The following is a 21,272-nucleotide window of genomic DNA, read 5'->3' on the forward strand; positions in this document are numbered from 1 at the left end:
AATACAATATAGTTAAAGCTCTAGTAATGTCTCTCTGAGGATAATGGAAGGAGATGGAGTAGAGGCAAAGAAAGAAATACTGAGGAAGGGGCACTGAAATTGGATAAATAGGAGTGCATTGTGTGGTTCAGGGTAGAGGATATTTCAAGGAAAAACTACATGTACAGAGGCAAGAAAATGAAAAGGCCTTAGAGGTGGTAGCCTGGCAGATAATCTAATAAGTCTACATGAGCTGGGGTGGAGAGGCAGGGGAGAGGTGACTGAACAGGTAGGCTGCCCCGATATCATGAGAGGTCTTGTGCATAGTGCTAGCATTTTACATTGTGGAAGGCATAACATGAATTTCACAAAGGTAACTTTGAGCAGAATGGAAAGTGGTGGGAGTGAACTAGAGAGAGAGGGAGGCCAGGTAAGTCACTGGTGGTCATCTAGAGAAGAAAAGGAGGGTTTGAGCAACATCCCTGGGCATCTCTGGATGGGTGAAATACTTTGTGAATCATGATGAGCTTTGGTTCCAGTGGTGCAAGTGGTCAAATCATGTATGAACAGCAGTCCTATTCTTGTGTTCAACTACTTATTTCCCTAGGAGTCTGATCATGTGTTTGTGAGGCCACACTAAAAAGCGGGAGGTCAGATAGGCAAGGGCAGCACCTAACTCTTTCTAAACCCCACCACAATCAACTTGAGACTCCACTGACACCTCTGGCCCCTGACCCAAACTGGGTTAATTAGAGGGCTAAACTGCTGGAACAAGAGGCCTCTCTAGGCAGTGATTCAAACAAGATTGGACTTTGGTTTTCTTTCTGTCCCTCCAGTCAACTTAGGGCAGATGTTCAAAGTTCAAAGTGGTTCTTTGACACACTGCCTTTCAAAGTCCTGTGGTCTTTTTTCTCTGCTGTCCTCTGTGGCATCTTCCTGGGAAGAGGGTGAAAGAGCATGAAGGAAGCTGCCTGGTCACAGGCTCCTGTCTGTCCATTAGTGACATACGTTACTTGTGATTCACAGTCCATGGGAGATGTCTCCTTAACCATATGGCTGCATGTAATAAGCAAGAGAGCCTGGGAAACACAGTGTACCTACTCAGCCATGTGCCGGTTATGCTTGAATTCAGAATAAGAAAAAATCGAGCTTTGGTGGATAATTAGCTGTCTCTGACACTGAGCATCTCCAATAACTCTCATTTCCCCTCAGGTCCTCTCCTTTTTTTCTTATGTAGCCTAGGTCATGTGGTTTTGACACTGTACACCACTCCCTTGCAATTGCACTTCAACATCTTGCTGTTGTACTTCCTTATTGCTAGTTTAGAAAAATCTCAACTCTACATATTTGTGTTTGAACATGTGAAAATTGCTGTAGGAAAACCATGTCTGTTCTTAAATTCTTGATCATAGACAAAGTGAACACTCAGAAATCCTCATATATTCTCCTTATCTATTTATTTTCCCTCTCTTGGCAACTACTTTCACCTACCACTGTCACTTTGCACTTCTCAGCTGGCCATCTTGCTGCCTTTATCATGGCAGAAGTGGAAATGATCATATAGGAATTCCCTTCCATTTCACTTTGTGTCAATCCTGTGTCTTGCATCTGTTCTTGTTCCTTGCATTTTCTCCTGATACAGTGAATGACATATTCCTGCTTCTCTGAAATGCCAGCTGCTCTATCTTCCATTGAATCCTATTTCCTTTTCACTTATCAAAAGACTTTGGACTTTATTCCTATAATTATTTTCTTTCTGCGGTATCATCTCTTGATAAGCTGATGGATATGCTCTAAGACCTTCTGCCTTTAAAACCTCCTGTTTTGGTTCCCTCATTCCCCTTTAGTTAGTGCACATTTCTCTGTTGTCATTCACAGCAGAACTTCTCAAAAGAGTTGTCTGTCTGTTTTCATTTCCCTATGTTCCATTTTTCCACAACCCACTCCAGAAAGGTTTCTCTCCCCCCACCCCGTCATTGCACTGACACTGCAGTTGTCTGGATTTTCAGTGATTTCATGTTGCCGGTACCTCTTCTCCCTCTCTTATTGAACTTCTCAGTGTTGGACATAGTTGCTTTCTCTCTGTATCAGAAACACTGGGTTCTCCTGGTTTCTGGGATAGCATATGGCTCTGGTGTTCCTCCTGCCTTCCTGATTTTTGCTTCTAGGTCTCCTCTCCTGGCTTCCTCTCTGCTCTACTTTAGTTGTTGGAGTGCCCCAGTGCTCACTAAGTCTTGGATTCTCACCTTTTTTTCCTATTTTTAGTCAATTTCATCCATTCCCATCATCTTAAATTCTAGCTTTATATTGACGACTCTCAAAGCTATAACTCTAGCCCTGACCCCTTCCTTGAGTTCTAAATTCATTTATCCCATGACTTACATGACCTCTTCATTTAGATACTGAATAGGTATTTCAGAACTAACATGTCCATAATAATTCTCTGATTCCTACCCCTACCTCCAGCCTATTTTCCTTTTAAGATTTTCCATATGGCTGAGCATGGTGGCACACACTTGTAATCCCAGTGACTTAAGAGGCTGACTTGAAAAGATTGCAAGCTCAGAGCCTTGGCAAACAAATAATAATAAAGGGTTGAGGTTGTAGCTCAGTGGTAAAGTCCAGGTTTGAAATCTAGAACCACCCCACCCCCTAAAAAAAATTCCATATGGCTTTAAGATCTACCTATTTACTCGAGCCACTGCTTATAAATTGTTCTCAGTTTCTCTTTTTCTATCACTTTCCACTCCTGCCCTCCAATATTTGACTTTACAGTAGGGATGTGCCCTGAGCAATCTAAACTAATGGTATCGCTTCCATATTCCTGCCAGTGTCTAAAATGGGATCCTAGGCCAAAACTCTTCAGTCAGTTTAGGGATGTCCTGTGTCTTAATTCAGGCTTGTGATACCACAAGGTAAAGAGTTCTGGGGAATATTTCTCTTTTAAGAATGTCAGGAAACACTTAGCCTACATTTCCATCATCCAAGACCCCATGACCATACTCAAAAAGAAGCTGCACCAGGATAAAACTGACTTCTAGACGCAGAATGAAGAACAGGAAAGAATCTTGCTCCTTGATGACGTGCTGGTTGGCTGGAACACATAACCCTGAAACCTACCCTATATCTGGATTTCTAGTTCTGCAAGACAGTACATTTCCTTAATTGTTTAAGCCACTTTGAATGGGGTTGTCCATTTCTTGGAATTGAAAGCAAGTTAACATTTGGAAAGATAATAATCTTTTTTTTTTTTTTTCCTTTGCGGTACTGGGGCTTGAACTTAGGTTCTACCACTGAGTAACTTCCCTAGCGCTTTTGTTTGTTTTTTAAATTTTGGGACAGGGTCTCACTAAGTTGTCGAGGCTGACCTTGAAATCATTTTGCCTCAGCCTCCCAAATTTCTGGAATTACAGGTGTCTGCCACTATGCATGACAGATTCATGAAGTTCTTGCTGGCTGGGTACTTTCTTAGAAGCAGTTTGAGTTTCTGTGAGGCCCTATGATGCAAGGATTCCTGTTCTTGAATTTCCATGTTTCTCTGGCTCTTCTATAGTTCCTTGCAGCCATACTTGAGTTGGCCTGAGTGTTTCTTGTAACTAAGAGGATTTAACTAAATAGGACATAAAGCACCTAGTCCATTGTGTACTTGGGTGGCTTGAAGTTCTCAATCCCCGTATGTGTGTGTTTATATTAGCTTTGTTCCTCAAGGATTAAGGTAGCAATCAGTAAATTCTAGTATCTTCTCCATAAATGTCTAAGCTCAAAAATCTTTGGAGAAACAAGTTCTTTGGAACCAAAATGTTTAAGATAAGCAGTGACAGACTCAGAGAATCTGTCTTTAAGATCTGAATTCTTTCTTGAACTTATCTCTGCTGGCCAGAGAGCTGGCATGTCAACATGAGTGAAGCTGCTCTGGATCTTAGAGAGAAAGATTCCATTGAAATATAGCAAAGCCTCTTTAATTTGGAGCTCTTACAGAGAAGCACAGTATAAATGAGTGAAAGGCCTAAATTAGATAATTTTAAAAAGAATGGTAGCTTCATTATTTTCGAGTACATGGAGTAACTTAAACTCAGCAATGAAGTGTTCCATTGTAGAAACCCTTAGGGACATTCCTTAATGAGTAGATTATAATTATTGGTAATCAGCATAAAGGTTCTATGCAATTCGTGCTTTGACATCAATTGAGCTTATTAAATGATTTTGATGTTCCAGGGGGCAATTTTGTTTACAACATTAATTTGCTCAGTATATATCCTTTATTGGCTAGAATTCTCTGTTGCTTAAAAAGAAAACTTCTAAAGCATCTCCATCAGACAACATTTGATTTTCTTTGTAAGAGACTGATAAGTATATAGTAGGTTTGGGATTGTTGTGTTTTGTTTCAGTGTTAGGGATTGAACCCAAGGTCTTGAGCATGCTAGGCAAGCACTCTACTACTGAGCTACACTACCAACCTTTTTTACTTTATTTTGAGACAGCCTCTCACTAACTTGCCCAGGCTGGTCTCAAACTTGTGATCCTCCTGCCTTAGCCTCTCAAAATTGTAAGATTACAGGTATGTGCCACCATGCTTAGCTGGATTGGGATTCTTTACTCATGGTGCCCTGATAGAACTGTGGAAACAGTTCCATCTTGCATGAAAAGCCTAGTGCAAACCTTGGCTGTGGAATAATAATAAGAAATTTACTGAGTCTCAGTTTCTCCTCTGAAATGGGGTTGGGTTTTCTACTTTGCAGGGTTGATGTGAACGCTGAATGAGTAATTAAAGCTCAATACAGTAAGTACTCAGTAAATGCTAGCTGCCTTCTTCCTTCTCTCTAGACCTTTTGGCCTATGTGGGAGGTTCTCTCAACTCTTTCATGTCCCAGAGATAGCTTTCAACCCTGGTATTAACTCTTCATTCCCTGGTGACCAAGTGACATAAACTTGACCCTTCTCCAGGCCCAACCCCTGCCCACCCACCAGAGACTGGAAGCATCTGAAATACTGCCATTCTGCTGCCACACACTCTACTCCTAGCATATACAGATCTTAAACCAGAGCATTCCTAATCCTCTTTGTAGCCAAATATATTGGGTGCTTTGTTTGTGAGGGTTTGTTATTGTCGTATTGCTGATTAACATTATTAAAAGCTTACTATAGGCTGGAAGCCATGGTAAGCATCTTATGTAGGAAAGTAATGACTGCATTTCATAAATTCTGAGATGCATTTTAAAAATTTGGAGTCTAAAAATTGCATTTATCAAGGTCAGCCAGGCTGTAGTCATCACCTGTGCGTGTGCAAATTGGGCATATTCTTACCATTTTGATTATTTTTTTTAATGATGTGCATTGTTGGTGCTACAGGTGTTCAGTGTAAGTGCTTTTTATACTTTCAGATAAATTATACTATGATTTGGTATAATAGTAAAAGGTTGTTTTGTACTAATAAAGGCACAGATGCAGAGCAGTTGGGTAATGTTGATATTAGTGAGGCATAGATTTGCCATTGGAGGAATGGACAAAGCCCATAGTTTTTTTCAAAGCAGCAGGTATTTTTTGAAATTAAGAAAGAAAGATAGGTGGGATGCGGTGCCCCACGCCTATAATCCCAGCAACTCAGAGGCTGAGAGGAGGATCACAAGTTCAAGGCCAGCCTGGACAACATAGATCCTGTCTCAAAATAAAAAATAAAAAGGGCAGGGGATGTAGCTCAGTGGTAGAGCATCCCTGGGTTCAATCCCCAGTAAAACTAAATAAGAAAAAGAAATCTATATATAAAGAAAGGAACTCATTAGTAAATGAAGGTTTACTGACGTGTTGAGATTGGTGCAAAAGACTGCATATTAAACACGACCAAGGCAACTGAATGGAAGAGAAACCGTCCCGTTCCTTGGATTAAGTGGAAGAAGTTTTAATGCAGTGAGAGGCCTAGTGTGACCAATTCATGGAAAGCATAGGACTAATCATTAGGGTGTGAATTGATTTGTCAGAAGCATCCTGCTGACTTTGAACAGGAGCTGATTAACTCCCAGGACATGTGATCCAATATAGGAGAAAATGAAACTAGAGTTTAAGTCAAATAGGAAATGCTGATGAACCTGGGTATTTTTCAGCATGCCTTGAAATCTTGGGGAGGGGGGTCCCTAAAGTGTTCTTTAAATAAGTATTGTTTTCAAGAGCTTTTTCTTCATCAAATATGGTAAGAGTCATAGGGATTTGTCCTCATCAAGTATGGTAAGACTTATAGGCATACAAGTGACTGTCACAAGGGAAGAATTTCTTCTACTCATGTCCGTAGAAGCAGGAGATAAGGCACACCACACAGGGGCACACATGGCAGCACCTAGGGTCTGTCTAGAGGAAGTAAGAGGAAAATGTGAGCAGGATCCTTTATTGTGGTTTCTGCAGGAAGGAATGTATGAGGCAGGACAAGCAGGTTTGAGATTGGCTAACTTGAATAATTTCAATGGACTCTGGGGTATAGAAGCTGTCTCTAATTGTCTGGTATCTGGCCCTAAAGTGATAATGCCCAGTAGGAGAGCCCCGGAAAGGAGGTGGCTTGGTGTGAGCCCTAGATTGGTTTGCATATGAAAAGCATGTTCCTTGTGAGGGTAAAGGGGTACACACCTGTAATCCCAGCTACTTAAGAGGCTAAGGGAGAAGGATTACAAATTTGAGGTTAGTCTGGGCAATTTAGGAAGACCCTGCCCCAAAATTTAAAAAAGGACATGGATATATATAGCTCAGTGGTAGAGCACCCTGGATTCAATTCCCAGTACCACACAGAAAACAAAACAAAGAACAACAACATCAACAAAACCTACCAAACATGTTCCAGGGTTTTTTTGCTCTCTTTAGAATTAGCAAACTCTGACACTGCCCGGAGAGAGGAAGTCCCTCCAGAATCAGCAAGGGCCCAAGATGTCAGACAATCGGGAAATAACAGGCATGATTCATACAGTATAAAAATTACTGCAAGCATTGTCGTAGTTTAGTTGTTAGATTCTTTTTTCTTAGGGCCATCTGTAGTAGCCAGCCTCCAAGATGGCCTCCCTTCTAAGGGAGGAAAGCCCTGTAAACTTGAATATATACAAATAAAAACTCAGGAATGGCAGAACAAAGTCGAATGACAAATGACAATAGCTTTATCAAAGGATTGGTTTTCTAAGAAAAAAAATTTATAAATCATAATGAAAACATGAATAATCCATAAGGAAAAAATAAAAATATTGTTAGCATTTATTCACAGAATAAATACACATGGTTCAACAAATATATGAAAAGTGATTATAGCATTTATTTCCTACCCATCAGATTAGCAAAGGTTAGGCATGTTTGATGAGCCAGTATTGACAGGATGTCATGTGGTCTTGCCCACTGTTGGTGGGAGAGTAGATTGATTTGGATTTCTTTTAAGACAGAAAAGCAATTTCTTAAGTAAATGTACATAACTTTTAACCTAGCTGTAGTCTAACTCTGAACATGTATTAAGGCAAAAATATTTGCATATGTGAACAAGGTGTGTGTTCATTGTAATTTTTTCATTATGAAACATCAGAAACATTAAATGTGCAGCAATAGAAGACAGACTGGATAAATTGTGAAACATCCATGGAATGGAATCTGTTACATCTGTTGAAGATAATGAGGCAAGGGCTGGGGTTGTGGCTCAGCAGTAGAGTGCTTACCTAGCATGTGTGGGGCCCTGGGTTCAATCCTCAGTACTACATATAAATAAAAAAATAAAGGTATTGTGTCTAACTACAACTAAACAAACAAACAAAAACTGAGGCAAACTTGTACATATTGAGTTGGAAAGACCTCTGAGACATTAATTGAAGAATAATGATTAGCATGATGCTGTTTTAGTAAGAAGAAAAATCAACTAACATCTACTGAATTTGAAAGTGGCTGCAAGTGAGGGAACATGAACTAGCTTATTTCTTTTATGATTGCAGTTTTTTTTTTACTGTGAATATGTATTTGCTTAAAAACTTTTAAGAGTTAAAATTATTTTTTAGTTATATGACTGGGGATAAAACTTAATTGAAGAGTGTTTGCCTAGCATGTCATCTGTTTAATCAGCTTTTTGTTGTGACTAAAAGACCTGATAAGAACAATGTAGAGAATGAAAAGTATATTTTGGCTCAGTTTCATAGGATATCAGTCCGTAGGTGATCAACTCCATAGCTCTGGGCCCAAGGTGAGACAGAGCATGGCAGAGGAAAGCAGCTTAGGATATGGCAGTAAGGAAGCAGAGAGGGCTCTGCTCATCAGGGACAAAATGTAAACCCTAATGGCACGCCCCTAATGACCCACCTCCTCCAGCCATATCCTACCTGTCTACAGTGACCACCCATTATTCTGTATCAGTGGATTAATCCACTGATTAGGCTTTCATAACCCAATCATTTCACCTTTGAAAATTCTTGCATTATCTAGCAGTTGAGCTTTTGGGCGACACTACGTATCTAAATTATAACATCATCTTAACTATTTCTACCTGTATTATATAGTTCCATAAAGTTAAGTATATTCACATAGTTGTACAACTCCTCCCTTTTTTTCTTTTTTCTTTTCTTTTTCTTTTTTTTTTTTTTTTTTTTTGGTGCTGGGGATTGAATTTAGGATTTTGGACATGTTGAATTTATGCTGTGTCAATGAGTTTTGCTTCCAGCCCCTGTAACTTTTTTTTTTTTTTTTTTTTTTTTGTAGATGGATACAATGACTCTTATTTATTTTTATGTGGTTCTGAGAATTGAACCCAGTGCCTTGCACATGCTAGGTGAGGCTCTACCACTGAGCCATAACCCTGGGCCCCCTGTAACTTTTTCATCTTGTAAAACTGAAACTATTTCCATTAAGCAGAAACCCCACATATTCTTCTTCCAGTCCCTGGCGGCCACCATTCTACTTTCTGTCTCTTTGATTTTGAGTACTTTAGATATCTTCAAGTAGAATTCTACAGCATTTGTCCTTTTGTGATTGGCTTCTTTCACTTAGCATAACATCCTGAAGGTTCATTTATATTATAGTATGTGTTGGAATTTCCTTCCTTAAGGCCTGGATAATATTTCATTGTATATGTCATACTTACTTATCCATTTATTCACTGATGAATGCTTGGGTTTCTGCTACCTTTTGGCTGTTAGAAATAGTGCTGCTGTTAAAAGTAGGTGTGCAAATATCTCTTAGAAATCCTGCTTTCATATATTTTGGAGATATATATATATCTCCAGAGTGGGATTAATGAATGTTTCAGGTATTTAACTGCTGCATGTGGTAGTTACATGATTGTAATTCCTGCAACTCAGGAGGCTGACACAGGAGATTCTCAAGTTCAAGGGCAGCATCAGCAACTTAACAAGATTCTGTTTCAAAATAGAAAAATAATAAGGACTCGGGATGTAGCTCAGTGATAGAGGGCCCTTTTACCATTAATATTAAAAATTAATACTAAAAAGTAATAAAAGTATTTAACCAATGGATTCACCTGCAGTATCAGAGGTGATATTATGTAGACATTTTGGGCTTGTTGAACTGAGTTTCTGAGGTCAGGAGTTTCTTTATTTTATCAGTTTCCTGGGGGCTTAGCAATTTTATTCCTGTCCCCTGAGCCTTTCCTTTGCAGAGACAAGAGGAGACTTAGCCAGCTTGTGAATTGGGCTGCTCCCGTTTGCATTAATTCAGCACATTTCTATAGCTCCCTGAAGGAAGAAACGCAGCAGCAGCATTTAATCAGTGGCCAGGAACATGCTTTTCCAAGGACACGACTTATTTCTCAGCCAGCTGTTGCTGGTTGCTTCCTAGCAACGTGCAGACCTCACATGTGATTGCTCTAAAGCCCTTTCTCTCCATGGCTGTCCACCTGCTGTCACAGTCAGATGGGGGTAAGGGGTTCCTGGGTCTGGGGCTAATTCTCCATAGGATGTGAGTGATCTGAAACTGTTATTTAGCTGTGGTGCTAAATCTCTTGACCTTTGAATGGCCTGTTGGTTCAGGTGTCTGCTACCTCTGTTCTTCAAATTCATGATTAGAGCAGGTAAGAGTGCCACTAGCTGTATCACAGTCAGAGCAATAGGGACTAGAAAAATCCGCTGGCCTTCTAAAGTGCAGCTGAGATGAGACTCACAGAAGAGAGAATGCTTTTGGCACCCACCTGGTGGAACCTGCCTTTCAGGATGTAGTGGGGGCTGTTGGAGGCCCTGGCAGCACATCATCTATGCAAGAACAACAAGGGGTAGTCTCAGCCCAGGTAGTCTGCAGTCTCTTGACTTCCAGGGCCTTAGGAAGGAGAGGGGAGGCAGATGTTAGCAGCTGTTACTAGATTTGAGTTGGAACTTGCCATTCCCATGGGACCTTAGAGAGGACTCCTCTGGGTAGGTTCCTTCCATTGCTTCTGTGGAGGTGCATGCTAGAGGTTTTGGGATGAGGCCCGCTTACTGATGTGCTTAATTTGGTATACAGTGTTTTTACAGTGTTTGAAGTTTTGTGGAATATCCTTTTTTTTCATGTTGCCATCAGGAGGTCCTCAGTCCCACATACCAATAGTCAGAAACCCTCTAGATTAAGCATGTGTGTTCTCTAGCATACTAAATCCCTACCTCCTGATTCATCAGACTTGATGAGTGCTTGACTCTGCTCTCCTATAGCCACTGGGGTGAGCCTGGCTGTCTTTGTAGGGGTTGCCTCAGATTCACTCATGTATTCATCCCACTTTTACTGAGCCATAGTACCTGATCTTGAGTTAGGCACCATGCTAAAAAGACCAGTAAGGCATTGTCCTTGCACTCCCTAACTTTATGAGCCAGATGGGAAGACAAACAAGTAAACAGGCTGGGGTGGGGAGGGGTGCACTGAGATCCAGTGATAGGAGGGGAGCACAGAGACCTTGAATATATGACCCAGACTGGTGGTGTTGGGGGAGGGGTGGAAGCTTCTGGAAAGCACCTGAATTAAAAATTCTGCAGGATAAGAGGAGTTAGCTTGATGAAGAGGAAAAAGAAGAGTGGAATAAGAAAAGTGTTCCAGTTTATAGAGGTATGGAGGCATGAGAGAGCTTGCAAAGATTAGAGATTAGCAAAGAAGACCTTAAATTGTCAAAAGCTAGTGCACCTGTGGGGTGACCAGGGTGGCAGTGGGAAGAGCTTTATTGACCTGCTGAGGGTTTGTGCTGACAGAGCTCTTGGAGAGTTTAATCTGTGAAGCATTTGTTAGCTTTGTGTCCACTGGCTACAGAAAGGATTTGTTGGGGGTTCTGTGAGTTGGGAGGCAGGGAGGTTCAGAGGAGAGGCCATTGCGATAATACAGGAAAGAAATGATTCAGGCAGAGGGACCACATGACTTCCTGATCAGCAGCCCCACAAAAGGGAGGAACAGAAATCACCCTCTGCACACAGCGCATGCTCTCACTGATTCCCCTGCACACTTTGTTCCTGACTTCTCCTACCCCGACTGGGTTCCCAGAACTGTCAGCTGGACTCTAATCAGTGAAGGCAGCTCTTGTTGGATGACTTGGCTGGCTGAGAGCATGGCTTCTGTCCATCTGCTGAGCCCAGGTGGTGAACTTGGTGCTGGGCATTCACATGTGGCTGGACCTAGTCTAGCACATCAGGCCCACTCTCCCTCCCCCAGAACAGGCTTCAGTGCCCTGCAGCCTGGAAGGGATGGACAAGTATCTTGGACTAGCAGTATTGAGGGATGGAGAGGATGGGGTGAAGGAATGAGCTGTTATATGTGGAGTGAGGAGGAGTTGGAGATGAGTAAGGCAAGTCGGGGAAGTGGTGCCCAGCAAAGACTGGGGAGCCAGGAAGAGAGCCTTGGGAGGGGAAGGTGCCAGACACAGTGGTTAGCCTCGCTTATCCAGTGGGGACATCCATAGGTGAGGGCTGGGAATGAAGCTGGAGAGTCAGAGCTGTAGGCTGGTGGGAGGGGGCATCAGGATCAAGGAGCCAGAGTTAAACCATGCTGCTGACCTCTACCAGAGTGGCCAAGATTACCCAGGGAAGTGTTTTGCTTGAGAAGAAAATAACAACAGCTAAGTTCCTTAGTGGTTACTATGGTGATTACACTTTACATTGTTAATATCTCAAATCCTCACAATAGCTCCATTAAACAGACACTACTATGGGCTTTTATTTTAAAAATGAGGAAGTGGAGGGTAGGGGACATTTCTAGGCCCTTCAGCTGCTGACCTTTTGAGTAGAGGAATCAGGACTAAGCCTGTGATCGGCCTCCAGAACTTCTGTGGAGAACCATCATAGGCCTCCATTGCTGCTTCTCTGGGCACCTGCCCAATGGAGTTGTCAGCCATTTGCACCAGTCTAATGATGAATCTGTGAGGGAGGTAATAATATTTTCTTGTTCAAATTAGAACATTGCCCTAGATAACACACTAGATGTAAAGTCAGGATATGAAACAATTTCCGTTCGATTCCAATGCCAAGCTGTTTTCATGAGCACACGCTGCCTTTAGAGTCAGGCTAGACCTTGAAGGAAGTGAGGGCCCCATGCAAACCTGAGACAGAGGGGTCAGGTGACCAGAGGGCTAGGTGAAGCTACAAAGGAAGCAGGGGCAAGCAGGGAAGGGTGAGAAGGAGAGAGTTCCTCAGCCTTGCTGAGGGAGGGGGGCTAATGAGTGGGTTAGGGTAAGAGTTTGGTCTCTAGAATTCTGACTCCATGTTTTTTCGGCTGTCTGACTGTCTTCCTATTGTGCTGCCTCTCTCAGCCATAGTTTCCTCATCTAAAAATAGGCCTTAGAACACTGATTTTCCATTGTTGTATTAAGAATGAAATAAGAGACTGTGTGTGAAATAAGAGACTGTGAGACATGGTGCTCAAAACACATAGTAGAAAGCACCTGCCAAGAGCCATCCTAGATTGCCCCTCTCCAGGGAGCTCAGAGCCTCTTGGTTAGTCAGGGTGGGTGTAAGGAAGTGCTCAAAGGGTTAACCTGGCAGGTTCAAGTTATTCTACTCATGGCAAAAAAAAAAAGACTAGCTTTTTTCACTTCTAGAGAGACAGTAGGAGATGATGATTCTTGGTTCTGGCTTCCCTCCCAGCTGCTGCTTATTGATGAAGCGAAAATAGGAAGCTACCACCTCTCCATTCCCCACTGTGCAGGCCAGCCTGGCCTGCCTCAGCCTGCAGACACCTCGTAGGTGCGTGCATTTTATATCGTGTGAGCCACAGAACAATAGGAGGCCTGGCTTGGAGTGGGAGTACAGAGAAGGTGGAGGGAGACTATATGCTCCCCACACCTGGCCCAGCAAATACTAAGGAGCCAAGTATCCTAGAGCCAAAGGTAATCTTGCACACGCCATCACCTGAGCAGAACTGGAAAGGGTGTCAGAGGCCATGTAATTTGGGCTCCTACCAGTCTCTCGATTCACCCTTACAATGACTTAAGTGGGCTCACCTCCACAGTTCTACTTTCAGTACTCATTGAGTCATACTAACATTCATTGGGCTCCCCAGCATTTGAACCATTCTTTGGGTTTGTGGGGTTCTTCATTCATGAATTTTGACAGGGAGTAAAGTCCAACTTCCTCCACAGAAGCACTCAGCTGAAGTTCTGCCCACCCATGCCAAACTTTGAAGCAGCTGTGCCAGATGGATGGTGTAGGGAAGCTCCATTTCTAGGGCAGTGTCCCCCTCCAGATATTAATACTGCATTTAATTATCAAAGTAGCACTCTCCAGTTTATATCTGGAACAGCATAAAAATTGAGATTCTAGTGCTGGATGCTGGGCACAGTAGTGTACGCCTATAATCCCAGTGACTTGGGAGTCTGAGGTAGGAGGATCACAAGTTTGAGGCCAGTCTCAACAACTTAGCAAGGCCCTAAGCAACTTAGTAAGAGCCTGTCTCAAAAATAGAAAGGACTGGAGATGTAGCTCAGTGTAAAGTGCCCTTGGATTCAATTCCCAGTACTAAAAAAAAAAAAAAAAAAGCAAAAAGAGAGTTTCTAAGCCAGGCACAGTGGTGCACACCTGTAATCCCAGCAACTCAGGAGGCTGAGACAGGAGTTCAAAGCCAACCTCAGCAAAAGCGAGGCACTAAGCTTTTACTTTTCAGACCCTGACAGTAAATAAAATACAGAATAGGGCTGGGGATGTGGCTCAGTGGTTGAGTGCCCCTGAGTTCAATCCCTGGTGCCCCCCTCCCCCAAAAAAGAGTTTCTAATGTTGGAGAAAGGACAGTTAGACAAAATGATACTAATTTTTTCAAGTGAGAAGCAACAAAGCAGCTGAGGAAAAAGCAGGGGAAAGCAGCTGAGGCTGAACATAATGTTTCATTAGACCCAGGGAATCACTGAAGGGAAAACTGGTGTGCAGTTGTTTTTTGCCTTAGAGTCTTTCCACTAGATTCTTCTTCTTCTTCTTCTTCTTCTCCTCCTCCTCCTCCTCCTTCTCCTCCTTCTCCTCCTCCTCCTCCTCCTCCTCCTCCTCCTCCTCCTCCTCCTCCTCCTCCTCCTCCTCCTCCTCCTCCTTCTTCTTCTTCTTCTTGGCAATGACCACATCTTTTTTCTTTTACCTTTATTTTTAAATTTTTACCGGATACCGAGGATGGAACCCAGCGCCTTGCATGTGCTAGGCAAGCACTCTACTGCTGAGCCACAACCCCACCCCTCCACTAGATTCTTAAGATTCACTCAAGGGTTTCAAAATGCTTTGTGAAGAGACTTAATAAAGGAGGGGGTACAGAGAAGCTAGAGCAGCAAGCATTTCTTGGGTACTTGAGCAAGACACTGTTAAATTCTGTGTGTGTTTACCAATTTAATCTGGCATCTTTCCATGCCTACGATGGTGTTTCCATCTTACAGATGAGGAACATATCAGGCAACACACTAAATAACTTGCCAGAGGTCACAAAACTAGAACCAGATTTCTAACTCAGATTTCTAACGTAGCTCAGTCACCCTTTACCCTGCCACACAATGAAGGGCACAGGCAAAGGTGTGGGATGAAGGAGGGGGAACTGCGTGTCTGGGGCTCAGACTGCATGGAGGTGGCCAGATACACAGAAAGGATGGAAAATCCTCATCTGAGCCACATATCCAAACCAAGGGGAATGGACGATAGCCAAATTATGGAACCAGCCTAGGTGCCTGTCAACCGACAAATGGATAAAGATAACATGGTGTATATACACAAAGGAGTTCTACTCAGCCATAAAGAAGAATGAAATTATGTCATTTGCTGGTAAATGGATGGAGCTGGAGAGCAGCATGCTAAGTGAAATCAATCAGACTCAGAAGTCAAAGGCTGAATGTTGTGTCTCGTATGCAGAAGGTAGAAAGGAAAAAAAGAATAATTTTAAAAAAGGAATCTTTTGAAAAATAGAAGGGAGATCAGTAGAGTTGAGGAGGAGGGAAAGGGGTAGAACTGGGGAGGGAAGTAAGTGGACCAAATTATGTATATGTATGAATACATCACAATGCATTCCACTTTTTAAAAAATATTTTTCATTTGTATTCCACTTATATATAACTATAATATACCAATAGAAAATAAAAAAATTGGGAATAAAAAGCTCAGAGGGAATGGAATGAGATGCTCCAAGGATAAGGACTATCTTAGAGACAGGTACGCATCTCTGGCCAGGGAGGGCCGATGGCAGATGGGCAGCCAAGGGGCCCAGCCCTGACCAGCTGCTGTTTGCAGGAGAGAGCTGACTGCATGCCCCCGTGGCAAGTGTATGGTGTCAGTGGGATTAGGTGTACCCAGAAACCTCAGTGACCATTGGGTAGAGACACACAGGGGGCCCTTCTTGCTGACCTTCCAGTAACTCTGAGTTCTGGGTGCTTACAGCTTGCTAATCTCCATCCCCATGGCAGCAGGAGGTGACAGAGCTATCACTAAGGCGGTGGAATTTCCTACCCCTTGATGGCCAAGCTGTTCACTCAGCAAGTATCTCCTAATATGAAGAGCTGAAAAGGAAAAGCTTTCCCCAAATTATCAGAGAACCTCCTTGTATTCAACCATCTAGAGATGAGGGTGTAAAACTAGGACAATGGGCCCACGGTCTGTCACTGAAGTGAGTGGTCTCTCTCCTGTCCTCCTTCATATTTGCTATATCCTCTTTGATTTGGGTCTGTTGATTTCATTTGTTCTGTCTGTCCTGTTTCCCAACTTATTTCACAAAGGATTTAAAGCAGCTCTCAAAAATGCATTCAAATGATAGGAAAATAATGTAAGTATATGAGTCATTTGAAGCCAGAGGAATATATGGACCAGAGGTAGATGGAATGCCAGGACTTCTTATGTAAGTGACCTCTTTTCAGAACATTTGACCCCTTCTGGAACTACTTTAGTCTGTCTTATGTCTTATTAAAATTCACATTTTAGTCATTTTTTTTTACATAATGCAAACAGTTGATTCATTAAGTATTTATTATCTACCTTTTAATAAAGAAATCCCTACCCTTTTCATTTCTGAAATTTTTTGGTATATCTTGGAGACATTTCTGTGTGCCCTTTCAGAGTCTATCACTGGCTAATGTTTCAGGTTCTATTTATAATTCTAGAGTCCACTCCCATGTATCACCATGCATTATTTTGGTCATTTATCTCATTGGTAATCCAGTTTTACCATTTATTGTTTCGGAATGTTTCTTCAGAAACATTTTTGAAAATCATCTTAAAAGGCACATTTTTTAATGTTTCTGACATTTTCTGGAACATAACTGGATCTGGAGCTGGGTTTTTTTGCTTACCCACCCCTGTGATTCCTCTGCAAGCCCTACCTTCTTGATGAGGGCACAGTTGGAGCAACTTGGAGTTTCTGCAGGCATATGGAGCTAGGCCCTTCTAAAATGTAAACATCTAATTTCCAGTAACATCCTTTTCTGCCTAAAATAGCCAGAGTGTTTTTTGTTTGCTGCATCTGTAAGCCTGACCACAAGTACGATTGGAAGAGTGTGACCTGGGCAAGGCAGCTCTCTGGGGCTGTCCTTGGTGCTGACAGCTTTCCCAACAGCAGGGCAACAGGCCCTTCCCTGAGAAAGTATGGGTAGCATAGCTTCACGTCCACCTCAGAAAGGTCCAGGGCAGAGGTCTCTGCATGGGTGGGTGGGGACAAGTCTCTAAAGAACCCACCATGGGGCCATACTTTTAAGAAGGGAAGTGTGATGACCAGTTTTGGCAAGAGAGCCCCACAGATAGCACTTGCTGAGAAAAAACAACTTCTGTATTTTTCTCCAATTCCATCTTCCATTATCTCAGCCTTGGAAATGGGGAAGGGGGAACAGATGGGGCAGGGAGAAGCTTTGAAAGGGTTGTTAGACTGAAGTTTTGTTTTAGAATTGACTGAACTTTTAGATCTCTGACAGTTGTAATTGTCAAAATGGAAATTGTGTGTGTGTGTGTGTGTGTGTTGTTGGGGACAGAATCCATCTAGTATGGCTTGCACATACCAGGCAAAGGCTTTATCACTGAGCCACATCCCAAACTCCAAATGGGGCTTATTCTCACAATTAAAGTTAAAAAAAAAAAAAAGCTGGGCACAGTGGCACATGTCTGAAATCCCAGCAACTCAAGAAGCTGAGGCAGGAGGATAGCAAGTTTGGGGTCAATTCAGACAATTTAGCAAGACCCTGTCTCAAAATAAAAAATAAAAGGGCTGGGTGGGGGTATAGCTCAATGGTTCAATCACCAGTACTGCCAAAAAAAAAAAAAAAAAAAAAGGAATAAAGGCAGGGAAAATTGTCCTGTGATGGTGGTGCTGCAGGAGATGTAACCCACATAGTTGACTTAAAGCAGTGATGGGAAAACAATCAAGTCCCATCCTATGAGTCTTCTGGGCTCAACCTGCATAGTGAACTTGCTGTACTCACTGAGGGACTGGGCAGTGAAGGGGGCTCAGTCTGCAGAGACTGGCTATGTCCTCCGGTGGCAGGGAAGTGAGCGAAGCTGCACTTTTTGCCTTTCAAATCCTGGGAGACGTGGGAGCTGCATGGTGACCCAGTTTCTGCCTCTGTCTGAGCAAAGCGAGCTCTGATTATAGGAGGTGTGAGGGCTCTAAATGACTGAAAAGTACTTTTCAATCAGACAGAAAATAGGTGAGAAATGCATTTCCGTTAATGCCCCAATTATCCCAGTCCCAACAGGACAAAAAATGTGCTTTTGCCTGCTCCCAGGGACTTGGCTGTCAGGGTCCAGATTGTCCTCTCCCGGATGTGGCTTTGTGCTCAGATGGCACAACTGAGAGTGGCTGGAGAGGCATCCTCATCTGCCCCTTTCAGAGGGCCCAGGATGCAGGCCCAGAAAAGGAGCCTTGACTCTCAGAAGCAGAACCCTCTAAGACCAGGGTAGCTAGGAAGAGCCACAGGTTCCTATTAGACTCTCCCTGTAGCAGTTTCAGAGCTTCTCTTCCATCTTTGACCCCAAAAGGGCATCTTTGCCTCCTCATCAATCATCTGCGTTCTTGTAGGTCTTCCTGCCTTTTCCTGTTCCCCATTCCCTCATTCCTTCACCACAGGGCCCCAGGGAGGTCTCCCTACCATGCTGTGACCCTAGTAACTCTTACAAGGGCTCCTACTGCTTACTGGCCATGGAGGGCCCTCTTAGGACCCCAGTGGACCCCCTCGAGTGGCTGGCTGCCTTTTCCCCACCCAAGCCTTGTCCCTTTGTCTCCTAAATGTCTACCCACCTTCTTCTCTCCACCCTTACTGACTACTCCAGCATTCTTTCCTACCCCTCTGTATTAGACTCCTGTGGCTGCTGGAACATATGACCACAAATGGGGAGGAGGACAAACCATCAACACGTGTTCCCCTGTAGTTCTGGAGGCCAGAAGTCTGAGGTCAGTTTACTGGACCCAAATCAAGAGGAGTCAGGGGGCTGGAGATATGGCTCAAGCAGTGGCGCGCTCTCCTGGCATGCGTGCGGTCCGGGTTCGATCCTCAGCACCACATACAAACAAAGATGTTGTGTCTGCTGAATACTAAAAAATAAATATTAAAAAAATTCTCTCTCTTAAAAAAAAAAAAAAAAAAGAGGAGTCAGGGCTCTGCTGCAAGGCCCTAGGGAAGAATCAGTCTGCTTTACCAGTTTCCTACAGCAATGGACTCTCCTTGATTGTGGCTGCCTCTTCAGTCCCTGCCTTTGTGATCACAGGGCCTTCTCTTCTGTGTGCTCAAATCTCTCTCTACCTCCATTATATAAGCGCACATGTGATCCAATGTAGGACCCCTCCCATCCTACCCTCCAGATAATCCCCCATCTCAAGATCTTTCATTCAATCACATCTGCAGAGACCGTGTTTTTTTAAAATTTTTTTTTAATATTTATTTTTTAGTTTTCGGTGGACACAACATCTTTGTTTGTATGTGGTGCTGAGGATCGAACCCAGGCCGCACACATGTCAGGCGAACATGCTACCACTTGAGCCACACCCCCAGCCTCCACAGACCCTGTTTTTATTGTGACATTTGCAGGCTCCTGGTGTTAGGACCTGATGTCTTTGGAAGCCTTTATTCAGCCTGCTACTCTCTCCCTACTTCACAATGTGCTCTAAATGGTTTGTAGTTTATCAAATATACGGTGTCATTTCTGTTCACTTTGTTCGTGCCATCCTCTCTGCTGGAAGCTACCCATCATCCCCCATTATCCCATCCCCCACATTCACCTCTCAACTCTTTTTAAAAATTTTCTCCCAGTACTGGAAATTGAATCCAGTAGTACTTTACCACTGAGCTACCTTTTACTTTTTATTTTGAGACAGGGTCTTGTTAAGTAGCTGAGTATGGCTTTGAACTTCTGATCCTCCTGCCTCAGCCTCCCAGTAGTCACTGGAATTATGGGTGTGCACCATTACCATGCCTGGCTCCTAACTTCTATTCATATTTTGAGCTCAGGTGTCACCTCTTCTAGGAAGTATTCCTTGATCCCTCTTCTCATCACCCCTACCATCATCACACTCACTCTCAGGTGCCCCTGTTGTGTGGTAGCACCTACAATAGACTTTCTGAATTTGTCTTTCCCTCTGGCCTCGAAGTGGTTCAGGGCAGTTACCTGTGCTTGGTCATCTTGTTTCTGAATACTGATAGATGTTCAGGGAAGGAGGAAAGAAAGACTCTTGGGGGATACCCTCTTGAATCGTTTGGCTTTTTAATTTCATTTCATTTTTGGCTACAGATTTTTAACAATCTGGTTTAATCTACAGTTGAGTGAACTAAAGGAAATAGGAAGATGGGTGGCTGGCTCCTGTACAACATTTTCTAATTAAAAATTACAGGAAAAATGTTTTAGAATAATAATAATAACAACAACAGATGGGTGTGCATCTGTATTCACCACTAGGTTCCCAGCCAGGACTGCAGAATGGAGCCGGCCTCTGTGAGGACAGAGCTACCAGCTCTGCAGTGTTGGAGCAGGAGGGCCGGAGAGGCAGAGCCATCCTGGATGACACCAGCTGGGTACAATCAGAGTACCCAGTTATCTCAGTGAGCTCCCCTAATAGTACCTAACAGGAGGGAGTAACTGAGGCTCAAAGAGATGCAGTCATCTCCTTATGCCTAGATCACAAAGCAGAGCACGTAAACCTGGACTCAGTGATTACAAAGCTTACCTCAGCAGGCTGAAGGAATGGATGACCAGAGGAAGCACTGGCCAGGAGTCCAGGGGAGAAGAACTAATTGTATTCTCTGGGACATCCAGTATGGCTTTTACAGCACCCTTGGGTTCTCCTCCAAGGTGATCTAATGCATTAGGACCTGGGCATTCCTCCAGGGGTGAGTTGTAGGCTCCTCAGATGCCAGAGTTGCATCCCACTCCCCTCCTCCACTGTTCTCATGGGGAAACTGAGGTCTGATGGGTAGGGGAGTAGTGGGTGGGCTCAAGTGAGTATAGATAACAGGTATCCTTCTAGCCAGGGACCCTTGTGACACCACACTGCTCCTCACTTGACATTTCAGTTCAAGGGGATTACGCAGATCCAAGGTGGTTAAAATGCTACAGGGCACTATGGAAACGGAGCACCCTGCTCTGTCTGCCCCTCCTTCCAGCCACAAAATAAAGACACTGAGCGGCACTGTTCTGGAAAGACTTGTATGATAATTTGAGAGCTAGTGCCCAGTTTGATTGAAACTAAGCTGGCAAAGGGGAGACGCCACAACAAATGTTGGTAATTACCCCATCAAATTTCAGAGGCAAGTCTGGTGTCTTTCCCCAAATCCTGGGCCAGCAATGGGGGCAAGGGAGTGTTACAGGGTCTGAGTGTGTCAGAATGTATACTCAAAACATGTTATGAGCACATTCAGATAATTTACATAATGCCTGACTGCAGCTTCTATATACTTTTCTTAA

This window comes from Urocitellus parryii, chromosome 6 (assembly GCF_045843805.1).
Source record: "Urocitellus parryii isolate mUroPar1 chromosome 6, mUroPar1.hap1, whole genome shotgun sequence".
Classification (NCBI taxonomy): Eukaryota; Metazoa; Chordata; class Mammalia; order Rodentia; family Sciuridae; genus Urocitellus; species Urocitellus parryii.